This window comes from Oryx dammah, unplaced genomic scaffold (genome assembly GCF_014754425.2).
Source record: "Oryx dammah isolate SB20612 unplaced genomic scaffold, SCBI_Odam_1.1 HiC_scaffold_10, whole genome shotgun sequence".
NCBI lineage: Eukaryota > Metazoa > Chordata > Mammalia > Artiodactyla > Bovidae > Oryx > Oryx dammah.
The window spans coordinates 48071469-48084860 of NW_024070194.1; the positions used below are offsets into that span (position 1 = coordinate 48071469).

Sequence of the window (13392 nt, forward strand, 5' to 3'; positions counted from 1 at the left end):
AGCTGTGTCTGGCTCTTAGTGACCCCATGGACTGCAGTCTACCAGGCTCCTCTGTCCATGGGATTTTCCAGGCAAGAGTACTGGAGTGGGTTGCCATTGCCTTCTCTGATAGTTAGTGCTAATAGATGCTAACTCATAGCAGTGAAAATAGGGCATCAGAAAAATCAGAGAACAGTGGTTTTGACCACAGAAACTGTGGTTGGTATGGTCACTGCTCTAGTGAAAGGAAATGCAAACTTCTTTTATTTCCTGTCCTAAAACAAAGCTTATCAAAGAATACTTTAGAAAAAAGTACCTTACAAGAATAACATATATATTTCTCTTTTCGTCTATTCCTTTTAGAAAATTTTTTATTGAAGTATAGTTGATTTAAAATATTACATTAGTTTCAGGTGTATAGCAAAGTGATGCAATATTTTTCTAGATTATACTCCATTTAAAGTTATTATAAAATACTGGCTCTATTCCCAGGCTGTACTGCATAATTTTACAGCTGATTTATTTTATATATAATAGTTTGTTCTTCTTATGCCTATTTTTTTTTAACCTCTCTTTTTTATCATTTTGCACTTTTTGTTGTTTATTTAGCTTCACAAGATCTATGATCTTCATTGCAGCGTGCAAAATCTTAGTTGCTGCAGGAAGAATCCAGTTCCCTAACCAGAGATCAAACTGGGGCCCTCTGCATTGGGAGTGCAGTCTCAGCCACTGGACCACCAGGGAAGTCCCCATTTCTTTACTTTTTTGTTTGGACATTGGAGTGTCCCAGACAAGGGAGTGCTATGGCGGCTTCACTTTGAGGACCTGCACTGCACACAAGTCCCCGAGATGGCAGGGTCTGCCCCTGAGAATGTGTAGTCCCTGGAGAAATGGGCTTCCTTTGGAGCACTCTGTTGAATTCTGAAGATAAATCCACCAGGCTGAAATCTTCATAGGTTCCCTATTACTATCACATTAAACTTTTTATATCTTTCTTTCAGAAATATCTGTAATTTGAATGCATCCATCCTCAGCCTCCCATTCTAAACTATGATATAACAGACTTTCCTTCAGTGTCTTTTGAACCATGTTAGGTAGAGCCAGCTGTCAGAAACACCTAGGCTTTTCTGGTTTTGGCCCTCGGCAGCTGTGGGGTTTTTGGACCATCATCTTACTTTCTTGGAAGATCACCTCTCCAGCTCTGAATTAACAGAATCCTGCTAAATCTTCCCCAGACCTCTCTCTGCTGTGATACTCAATCGATCCTTTCACCTTATAGCATGTTTTCAATTCGTGATTCAGGCATTTGTGGCCATGAAACTAAAAAAAAAAAAAAAATACATAAGATGATGCTAAACTCTTCCATTTAGTTCTGAACAGCTATTGGACTCTAAGGAGATCAAACCAGTCAGTTCTAAAGGAAATTAGGCCTGCATATTCATTGGAAGGACTGATGCTAAAGCTGAAACTCCAATATTTTGGCCACTTGATGCGAAGAACTGACTCACTGGAAAAGACCCTGATGCTGGGAAATATTGAGGGCTGGAGGAGAAGGGGAAGGCAGAGGATGAGATGGTTGGATGCCATCACAAACTCGATGGACATGAGTTTGAGCGGGCTTCAGGAGTTGGTGATGGACAGGGTAGCCTGGCTTCCTGCCGTCCATGGGGTCGCAGAGTTGAACACAACTAAGCAGCTGAACTGAACTGATAAGTTCTAACCAGCCAGTCCTATGGGCTTCCCAGGCGTTGCTGATGGTAAAGAACCCACCTGCCAATGCAGGAGACCTAAGAGATGTGGGTTTGATCCCTGGGTCGGGAAGATCCCCTGGAGGATAGCATGGCAACCCACTCCAGTATTCTTGCCTAGAGAATTCCATGGACAGGAGAGACTGGTGGGCTATGGTCCATGGGGTTGCAGAGTTGGACACAACTGAATGACTTAGCACTCATGCACAGCCAGTTCTATAGGCAGTAGTTTAGAATAACACTTTTTTAGATGAGGAGAATTCATTTCTCCAAAGACTTAGGTGTTAATACTGTGGTGTTTATAGATTGGCAGAGAAAGCAAGGGAGAGCGTGGGAAGGAAGTGGTGAGGGCAAGGTGCCCAGAGTCCCTCTGAGAAGTAAACAGCGGTCAGCACTGGTCTGGGGAAATTTCTCTCTCAGGCCCTGTGAACAGAGCTGCACGCTAGAGTGATTCCCCAGTACCCCTTCCAAAAATGCCCTGGGGGCCTCAACTGGGACCAGTCCTGACCTTGACTGACCAGACGGTTCGCATCACATAGCCAGGAAGATTCAATCTCTCTTCCCCTTTCTCTCTCTCTCCTTTTGAAATGAAATTTCAACTTTCCAAGCAGGAATCCAGCTTTTCAAGCAGGAAAACTGTGAACAAAGCTTAGTGCAAATTCCAAATCTCATCCATATATAAACTTTCAAGTTGTTTTTTTTTTTCCTTAATGCAGGCAAATCAGATTTCCAAAGCAATAGTGCATCCATCTGCTTGCATTTCCTGACCCAGCAGGGCTACTCACAGTTCAACTGTTCCAGGGACCTTTTCATACACTTTCTCTAATCCCCAGGCTTCCCTGGTAGCCCAGCACATAAAGAATCTGCCTGCAGTGCAGGAAATGCAGGCGATGCAGGTTCAGTCCCTGGGTTGGGAAGATTCCCCTGGGGAAGGAAATGGCAACCCACTCAGTGTTCTTGCCTGGAGAAATCCATGGACAGAGGAGCCTGGGAGGCTACAGTCCTTGGGGTTGCAAAGAGTCAGACACGGCTGAAGCAACTGAGAAGAGCAGAGCAAAATCAAGAAAAACTATTCTCCAGCTACACCCAAGGTTTACATTCTATACTTTGGGGAAATCTGAGAATAAAGACCAGTGAGGAAGGTGAAGAAAAAGGAAACCATGGACAGTGGCGTGAGCCACCCAGGGACCAGTCTCCGACAAGGGCTTCTGGGGTGTGCAGATGTCCTGCAGGCACCTGAAAGCTGCTTTAAACCAGCCTGTACTAGAGCCAGTAAAGGTGTGAGATGCAAAAACACCACTCCAGCATCTTCACCCTGCTTCCACCTTGCAGATGACGGAGCACGCAGCGGCCTACACAGGGTGCTCCGAGGGGCTTGGGAGGGACCACCGTTCCTGTGTTCTTGCTGCAGAACAGCCTTCCCTACAAAGCCTGAAATGTCACCATCCATCATTCACTCCCTTCACACAAGCACTGCCCTCTTTCTAGTTTTGTTTGTCTGTTTGTTTGGCTGTACCGAATCTTAATGGTGGCACGTGAACTCTTAGTTGCAGCACGTGGGATCAAGTTCCCTGACCAGGGATGGAACCTGGACCCCCTGCATTTGGAGTGCAGAGTCTTAGCCCCTGGACCATCAGGGAAGTCCCTCCCTCTAGTTTTTATTCAAATTATAAATGTGCCACACTCACTCCCTGGTACTTTTCTATGCATAAGTCTACTAAGTGGAACCAAGAAGCAGGACAAGCCGGGGAGGATGGAGACCAGGTAGGAGGGGGAGATGGTATCTCAACTGCATCAAACCTTTTCCTACACCGAAGATTTGCTGGGTCCAACCCCATCCTTTTGACATGCACTTCACTCCCACTGCAAGGAGAATTCTGAGCCTGTGGGTATGTTTTCGTGAATTATTAAACCATCTTTCCAAGACAGTCTAGATTGGAAAACACTGTGGCAAAGGAAAGACACCAAGTGAGCAAAACAATGTAAAACATCTCACATGGCGCATATCACTTAATAGATGTTCAATAAATAAGTGCTTCCTTCCTTCCTTTCCTAGAGTTGTAGTATCTCTAGTGTATTAATTTTTCTGCATGTGCTTGCATTCCTCAGAAGTGTAGGTTTCATGTCTGGAACGATGGGAAATACCAAGTAAAGATCATAAAACATCGATCTTAGGGGGGAAAATGACAGCCATGGGTATCAGGGAGTCTCGTACCTGTTGGCTAGATCCAGCCTAGAGTTTCATAAGAGATGGAAATTAAAGAAAGTCCAGAGGGTTGAGACGCTTACTGACCAGAAAAGCATGACTGTATGTTTAGACCTGAATCACAAAGGCTCCTAGGAGACAAGGCAGCTCCTCCAGCCCAGGAAAACTGGGTGTGTTCTAAGCAGCCGAGGACCACATGGATTGCATTTCCAACGTGTGTTCTGAGATGTGCCTCTCAAAATGAAACTCCATGTTCCACGGGGCAGGGAAGACAGAATAATCACATAAGTTCAGAAGGTCCTGAGTTTAACGGATTTTTATTTCAAGGTTTCTGAGGCCCTTTACTCTTTTAGGACTCAAGGTTGATTTCCTAATGGAAGGGTTTCTTGGAAAAATCTCAAGGACCAGTACGTTCTTTATGATCCACACATGCACCACCATGAAAATCAGGCTACCATGATTCTAGCTGCAGGCCTGCCACTGCCTGGCTGTGCAGGGACACCACAAGCCATTTAACCTCCTTGGATCTCATCTTCCTTATACTGCTGAGTTAAGGAGTCGATCTAAGGTGTTCATATCTTTAGGAGTCAGTGTCTATCCCAGAGTCAGGGTTGACCAGAAACCTTGAATTTCTCAGGGTAAAAAACACAACCTCAGAACAACAGACCCCTCAGAGGGCTACCTGGTGCTTTCTCCCCTTGACCAGACCTTAGTCCTGAACTCATTATTCATCATCACTGCACAGCTCTGGTCCCTGGCAGTGATACACGCTGACCTGAATGCCTGCGGCAAGCTCACCCAGCCCCAGATTCTGCCCGGTCTGGTTCTACCTCTGTGACTCACTCATCTCCATCTGTGACACTTGAGTGTTCCCCAGAGTCATCCCACCGTGCCTGGGGTCACGTGTCCTATGTTCAGAGCTCACCAGACCTCACCGGCAGCTCCACCCATTATGTCCTAGGCAGTTTTCTTTTGGATGCTGATTTTTTTTATTTCTAAATCATTGGATTTGTTTCTTATATCTTCCTCTTTTTTCCTACCAACACTGGCCAGCAGTTTTGCTTTTTTCTCTTTCTTCCCCAAATGGCCACTTTCCTCCTTCTCATCCTCCCACTGCTCTCTGTGGCTTCCCTGTAGCTTTCAGAGCAAAAGTTGCCATTGCCCTTTCGTGTTAGGACCCTGAAATCCAACCCTCCTTTCCAAGTTGCTGGTGGGGTTCTGTGGTCACCCCATTGTGTGCAGACATATGATTTGCTCTATGGCTGACATTTTACATAATTTTCTTTTATGAGTTGCATTTGTGTCCTAATCTTGCAGATTGGAAGCTCTACACCTTGAATCTAGTGCTTGAGTTACACGCATTGCATGTGCCTGACCATCCCCTACATCAGCCAAATTCCTCCTCCGAATGATGAGCTCCCTAATTTGGTGGTCAAAACTGCTATCCCGTTCATAGTCATGGTCACGGGTAGCAGCAGCCTCTGCATCCTTGCCTGTACCCCCACCAGCTTCCCAGGTCTTTTAGGTACCTCCTTTATCCACCCTGTCCCAGCTTTCTAGCTTGATCTAATCACTTACAGCAGCATTCACTGGGATAATCCCAAAGTCAAGAACTTCTTGCAGGGCAGGAAGAGAGACTCAGATGTAGAGAGCAGACTTGTGGACACAGTTGGGGAAGGAGAGGGTGGGACGAACTGAGGGAGTGGCATTGAAACATATACACTAGCACATGTAAAATGGATAGCTAGTGGGAAGTTGTTGTATACCACAGGGAGCTCAGCTTGGTGCTCTGTGATGACCCAGAGGGGTAGGGTAGAGGGGTAGCGGGGAGGGTCAAGAGGGAAGGGCTTTTTGTATACATATAGCTGATTCAAGTTGTACAGCAGAAACTAACACGACATTATAAAGCAATTATCCTACAATTAAAAATAAAAGAAAAATCATTTTTAAAAAGGCAAGAACCTCTGGGTCCTCAACTCCCACCAGACCCTTCTAGCCTGTTTCCATTGTGAGGTTTGTGCTCCTCTTCCTTGGCAGCTAGATGCTTTTTGGTGAGTGCCCAAGCTGATTTCACTAGCCTCTGTGTATTGTTGGGCTGGTAAGGGACAGAACCCCAACTCAAGCTAGTTTAGTTCCAAAGGGGAATTCATGGACTCAAGAATCTAAGAGAAAATTTGATGATGAGATTCAGCTGAGCCTGAGAATAAACTGAAACAAGGGATCTGAGTGGCCCCCAGACTGTCTGCATCTCTTGTTCTACTTAGGTCATCAGTTTGAGTCTCTCTACCTGATGACCAGCATCACCCCATGCTAGGAAATGTGACTTCTGTGCTCCTAGGTTTTAAACTTTAGTGGTGTCTGTGTGTGTGTGCAGCCAAAGCCATATTTCCATCAGCTCCTAGGTATGAACTTGGGACTTGACCACTAGGAGCCCCGGAGGTCACACTTGGCCAGGGAGAGGGAGTGGGCACAGCGGGTCTCCTGCCTGGAGTAGTGATGACATCACTGCTCGGATACAGGGGCGAGATCTCACAACAGCTTGGTTCCTGAGACAGAGAACAGGTTCAGTGGTAGTGCACATACACAGGTGGTTTCTGGTGCATTCTCAGATTCTTCTGTCAGTTTTTGTTGAGGCCTGGGTGAGGAAGTGTTCATTTTACTTAACTGATATGCTTGGTGAACATCTGACCCATCTCAGTGTTTTTGACACTGAGATGATTAACTGCATGGCTTTGGGTCTCCAGTCCCAAAACCCAGGCAGGAACCAGCTTGGATCTGACTCTCCAGCCCTAAAGAGGATCCGGCCAGAGCCGGAGCAAGAAGAGCGGGGGCTGTTTCCAGGAGATTGGAGTGGCTGGCGGGCAGTCCCACAGAGTCCTCGACCTGAGTCTCCTGGACCCCACAGGGCCCATCCACCATCTTCCAGGTTTCTTCTCCTGAGCCCTGGGGGACATGGTTTCTCTTGCCAAAGGTGCAACACTCTGTCAGTAAAACTCGCCCTGATTTCTTTTTGTGCTATTGTTTTCTTTGTGATTATCAGCTGCTGCTGAGGTTATGTTATTTTAGGAAGGTCCTTGGGAGTGGTCATTACATAACTGCCCCAGCTGCCACCCAACAAGTCAGAAATTGTTAGCGATGCTCACCTCCACCCAGTGGTTCTAGTACAACAAACAGCTTCTCATCTCCGCCCCCGCGTCCCTCTCCCCAGTTCCTCCCTCTGGGTCCCCCGCTGGGCTAGTCACATGCCTGCTGACTTTCAGCTGAGTTTCATCACACGGGAGACTGATTCATCGGAGTTGAACTCCCAAGTTTCCTTCACCTTTGACACCATTCTTTTGTGTACCTTGAACTTCTTTTCAGATAAATTATGATGATGACTTTGGTCAAGTTGAGTGTCTCCTTTGACTTTCTCATGGGATCTTTTCTGAGGACCTTGTTTGCCCATGTGTCCTAGATCCACAGACCCACACACCCCCAACCATGACCACCTCCATCATCTCCACTTGACCGATTTTCCCTCTGGGCTTCTCTCTCCCTCTTTCCCTCCATGGATCTAAACCATGAGCGCCCATCCTTGCCCGCCTGGAGATTATCTGCTCCTTCTTGTCCTTTGTTCTTCTCATGATTTTCCCCAGCTACTTCTTCAGCGTCCCTTCAATTTCCTCAGCATCCACGGATCCACCTCTGTTCCTGCGCAAAACTTGTCTTGCAAGCTTTGTCCTCTGTCTTCCAAGGAGCAGTCTCCTGCCTGCCTCCCAGCAGATGCCACCAGCCCTGTGTTTCATTTCCCCTCTCACCCTGGGCCCATCTCCACTGTGGCCTACATATGAGTCGTTTATATAAATGTGACTTCCCTCCACCCAGAGATTACCACAGCCTTTTTTTAAAAAGTCAAATCATAGATACAGGTACTATGCTTGAAACACCATTCTCAACAGCACCATTGAATTCATAGAGTTTCCTCTTTTCTCTTGTGTTTTTGAAATAACAAGAGTATCCTTTGGGGGTGTGAAAATAATACATGGCAGCAATAGAAATTTGGCAATTGAAACAACTTTTTGTTGTACAATGTATCATTTCTGTTGTTTGAAAGATAGTTTTTTTTTAAAAGAAATAGTTGCAATTATATTATATATACAATTATGCATCCTCCCATTTTCACTTAATATTAAGATTTTCCAGATATTCATTCAGTGTTTTGTGTGTAAAGGATTGTTTCACAATCCTGGGGATACAATGCTGCCCATCCTCTTTGACAGTGTGGTCCAGTGTCAGAGTTATGGTACTGTATAGAGAGCACAAAATCTTGTCTTGGAGGGGATGGTCAGGGAAGTCTTCTCCCCACCTCTCACCTCATGAAGTGAGATCCCAGCTAAGATAGAAAGAATTAGCAGGGATTACCTGGGAAGACTCTTCTAGGTACAGGGAATAACATGTATGCAGCAAGGAGGAGAAGGGCACAAGAGAAGTGTAAATGCTGATTCTAGAGAGGCAATAACAGATGGTATGAGCCAGGTTATTGAATGTGTATTTTATCTCAAGAGAGCCAGACACTTCCTTTTGAGTCTAATTAGATTTTCCCATAAGACAGCTGTAATTACAGTAGTGAAGCAAGGATCAACTCTTTTGTCTAATTATTAACTCTTCATGATACACCTTTTCTTGATAATGGAGATTCACAAGTGGAGGTACCATCACTTACTTAATCCTTTCCCTGCTGTTCCTGATATTTCACAGTTATAAATAATGTTGCAGTCAACACATTTCTCCTGGTCTCTCCTCTGCATTAACAGAAACCCTTTGCAGATGCTAACTCAACAGCCTCTTCTACGTAATTCACCCTATGTGCTCTTTGTTCCAACTCTACTCACATTTCATGCTTCCAATCCAAGCCCTTAACTAGCCTACATACCTGGTAGGAACTACAGCCAGGCTTCCCAGGTGGCGCTAGTGGTAAAGAACCTGCCTGCCAGTGCAAGAGAGGTACGAGACCCAGGCTTAATCCCTGGGTCAGGACGATCCCCTAGAGGAGGGCCCAGCAACCCATTCCAGTATTCTTGCCTGGAGAATCCCATGGACAGAGGAGCCTGGAGGGCTACATTCCATAGGGTGGCAAAGAGTCGGACACGACTGAAGTGACTTAGCGTGCACACAAGGGGCTTCCCAGTTGGTACAGTTGGTAAAGAATCCACCTGCCAATGCCAGAGACAGAAGAGACAAGGGTTCGATTCCTGGGTTGGGAAGATCTGGACAGGGAAATGATAACCCACTCCAGTATTCTTGCCTAGAAAATTCAATGGACAAAGGAACCTGATGGGCTATAGTCCATGGGGTCGCAAAGAGTCGGAAGAGTGGACAGGTTCTCCTGTGTTTCTGAAAGGAGCTGGGAGTCCTAGTGTGAGAGACCGTAGTGGTGTATGGACAGCGCACACACACAAACTGAAAATGGACTGAAATCTCACATCAGCCGTTTTCACACACTTCCTCTTTTTCAATGTACCTTTTTTTAGCTTTCCCAGCTTACTTCTTAATTACCATCAGTGAGTGCAGAAGAGGAAGGAAGCAACTACCACCCTTCTTGAGTTGCTGGGCTATTTTAGATTCAATGTGATGGATCCACAATTGAAGCTTTGAACCAAAAGTTCTATTAAGTTTCACACCATTGTCATAACACACATAAGGGTTTCTAACTATTCAGATAATGTGTGTCCCTACTTTTTCATGTTGTTTTCTGCTGATTGCAGTTCTTGTTATTGTGTCATCTTTCCTAACAACTTAGCTTCCTCTCAAATTAAATTTTATTCATTAAAGGAACACCAGTTTCAGGGTTCATACTTTCTTGCTAATTAGGCTGTGTACAACCGTGGTATTAAAAACCACACCAAGGTTTATAGAGCTCACAAACCTTACACTAATAAACAATTTCATCCTTGGTACATTTTTTTGTCTGTGTATTTTTAAATCTCTTCTTCTAAGCCCTATTAAAATTCCACAAGCTTCTTTGTGCAGAAAGGGGATTGCCAGAAAGAAGAGTCTTTCATTCACTTATTCATTCATTTACTTATTTTTTAAAAAGTGTTTATTGAAGAACCCATCATGAGTGAGGTTTGTGATATACTCTACTGTCTCAGGACCTGGATGATGTCAAGTATGACCCAGGTCCCAGCTCCAACCTCAAACTTTGATCAAGAGTTAAGAAGATACAATATTCTGAATACCTCAATTAAAAAAGACTTCTTTGTGCAGTGTGCAAAGACGACTCTATCACAACCGCACTCCTAACATAATGCCTAGAGCAGATCATGTTTTAACACTTCCTTCCTCTATATGACAAAATTATTTTCAGTCATAATTATGAAATGAAATAATGTATAGTTATGACCAGAATAGAAGCACAATGAAAATGTTCTTTCATTAAATTTCATAATACATACATGGCTGTATAATATATACATGGCTGTATAATAGCCATGCCAGTAAAAAAATTAAGAATGAAATAAGTATTACAATTCAAAAAAAATGTCACCCCTCTAGGTCATCACAGAGCACCAGGCTGAGCTCCTTGGGAGTGGGTGGAAGGTGGGAGGGAGGCAATATGTGTATATTTATAGCTGATTTACGTCATTGAACCAAGGAAATCAACACATTATAAAGAAATAATCCTCCAATTAAAAATAAAAATTTATTTTTTAAAAAGGGAACGATTAATATTTTTAAATGCATTAATTTATTTTTTAAAGAGATAGAATCTCTACTTTTCTCTGTTGCAGTAGACAATAATAAATTATAGTTTCTGCTTTCCAGTCATAACTCCTGCAAATCTGTCAATAACAGACTTAGCTTTGATTGATTTTCTTCATGAATATGTGCAATACATTCTATGCTATGGTCAGATTTTCCATTTTTCTTCCTTATAGTTGATTTGAGAACAATGTTTATTAATTTTAATTGCAAAAAGCTCCTTCCACATGAGACAACAGATATACAAACAGTTAGGAAAAGAATACAGTTTAGCAGACATTTCCATGAATCCCATTTCACAATAAACTCCAAAAATAGCAACACTGCCAATATTTTTGTTCTTGGGAATTGATCCCAATGGCTTTCAAAAGTCTTCATACTAAGAAAAATTTCCATTGTCTTCCAAATATCTTCTCCAGAAGATTTACTATACATTGCCTCAATATTTGCTAAAATCTTTCAAAGGTTTTCTACCTCTCCAAAAATCAGAGAGTAAACCTTGACATTACCTGTTCTGTTCCTTTAGAACAAGTGTTGAGTTCTTGGGGAAAATGACTGGGATATTCACACATTACACTTTGGGTTTCTTGTGGCAATGTAGGCCCCATCTTTTGTCATTGCTATATATTCTTCTTCAATATTTAATTCTATTTTCTATGTCAACATTACTTGTTCATCTTTTGTTGTTGCAGAGTTAAAGGCCATTTTCATGAAATCTAAGCTGATCTTCCTAACTTCAAAATCAGGATTAATTTTTCAAAATAATCCGTGGCATGGACAGCTTCATACTGACCCCATCTTCTTTGGGAAAGGCTTTTTATTTGATACCTACAGTCTGCACCATTTTTCATTGATGGGTGAGACTTCTAAGAATTCATTAAAATTTTCCATAATTCCAAAAATATCCCACCTGAAGAAACACAACCAAAAGAGTAAACTCTGCAAAATTGAGAGAAGGATTTCTTGGAACTGTGCTGGACACCACTGTGTACACTGATCAGAGGAATAGTGGGGACATTGCCTTGACCATGGCAGAGGTTTATGCTCAGTCCATCCCTATCCAATTATTCCAAGATCTCTTTGATGCATCCAGCAGCAATCTGGGCCCCAGAATGGCAGCGTAAACTTATATAATGGTATATGTCAATTCAGTTCATTTCAGTTCACTCAGACATGTCTGACTCTTTGTGACCCCACGGACTGCAGCACTCCAGGCCTCCCTGTCCATCACCAACTCCTGGAGTTTACTCAAACTCATGTCCTTTGAGTCGGTGATGCCATCCAACCATCTCATCCTCTGTTGTCCCCTTCTCCTCCTGCCTTCAATCTTTCCCAGCATCAGGGTCTTTTCAAATGAGTCAGTTCTTTGCATCAGGTGGCCAAAGCTGAAGTTTCAGCTTCAGCATCAGTCCTTCCAATGAATATTCAGGACTGATTTCCTTTAGGATGGACTGGTTGGATCTCCTTGCAATCTTCTCAAGAGTCTTCTCCAACATCACAGTTCAAAAGCATCAATTCTTGGATGGTCAGCTTTCTTTATAGTCCAACTCTCACATCCATACATGATTACTGGAAAAACCATAGTTTTGACTAGACAGACCTTGGTTGGCAAAGGAATGTCTCTGCTTTTTAATATGCTGTCTAGGTTGGTCAAAACTTTTCTTCCAAGGAACAAGCATCTTTCAGTTTCATGGCTGCAGTCACCATCTGCAGTGATTTTGGAGCCCCCCAAAATAAAGTCTGTCACTGTTTTCCCTGTTTCCCCATTTATTTCCCATGAAGTGATGGGACTAGATGCCATGATCGTAGCTTTCTAAATGTTGAGATTTAAGCCAACTTTTTCACTCTCCTCTTTCAGTTTCATCAACAGGCTCTTTTGTTCTTCTTCATTTTCTGCCATAAGGGTGGTGTCATCTGCATATCTGAGGTTATTGACATTTCTCCCGGCAATCTTGATTCCAGCTTGTGCTTCATCCAGTCCAGCATTTCTCATGATATACTCTGCATATAAGTTAAATAAACAGAGTGACAATATACAGCCTTGACATAATAGGTCAATTACATCTCAATAAAATCAGAAGAAAATAGTTTTAATAAACCACCTATGTTCTCTGTAATTTTGGTACTTAGTAGACATTTATGAAATCATAATATTATCAAATATCAACTGCGTGTCTTATTCTATTTTTTCATTTCCCTTAAACAGAAGTGAAAAGTGAAAGTGAGAGATGCTCAGTCCTGTCCAACTCTTTGCAACCCCGTGGACTGTAGCTCACCAATTTCTTGGTCCATTTTTTGTTTTACAACAAACAGTAATTAAAAGAGAAAAAGGAACTTTTAACAATCAGTATTTGAAAGAGAAAAAATAATTTTAAAAGATTTTTTTCAGATTTAAAATATTTCATGTGTGAACCAAATTTTACACCTACCAGACAAAAATATTTTACCTCATAGTTCACATTCTATTTTACTATTTCAAATTTTAAACACAAATAGGAACTCCAAGTGGCCACATAGAGTGATAGAATTGAAGTGACTCAGATCTATTTCTTCTCTAAAACTGTTCTCTAAAAGTCATTGTTGATTTTGAATTGGTTTAAACGTGGATATGCCTAAGACCACAGAGGCTGCAGACACCAACTGTGAGTACTGGTCAACAATTATGTCATGCTGGAAACTTAACATAGGTAACTGAGTTCTCTGCGGGGATAACTTTGC

General features: G+C 43.0%; 1 non-coding gene across 1 annotated transcript; it reads right to left on the reverse strand.

The window, feature by feature from the left end:
• Window positions 1–3294: 3294 nt before the first annotated feature.
• TRNAW-CCA lies at window positions 3295–3367 on the reverse strand. The gene has a single exon. It is a non-coding gene; the product is annotated as a tRNA-Trp (tRNA).
• Between the last annotated feature and the right edge of the window lie 10025 nt (window positions 3368–13392).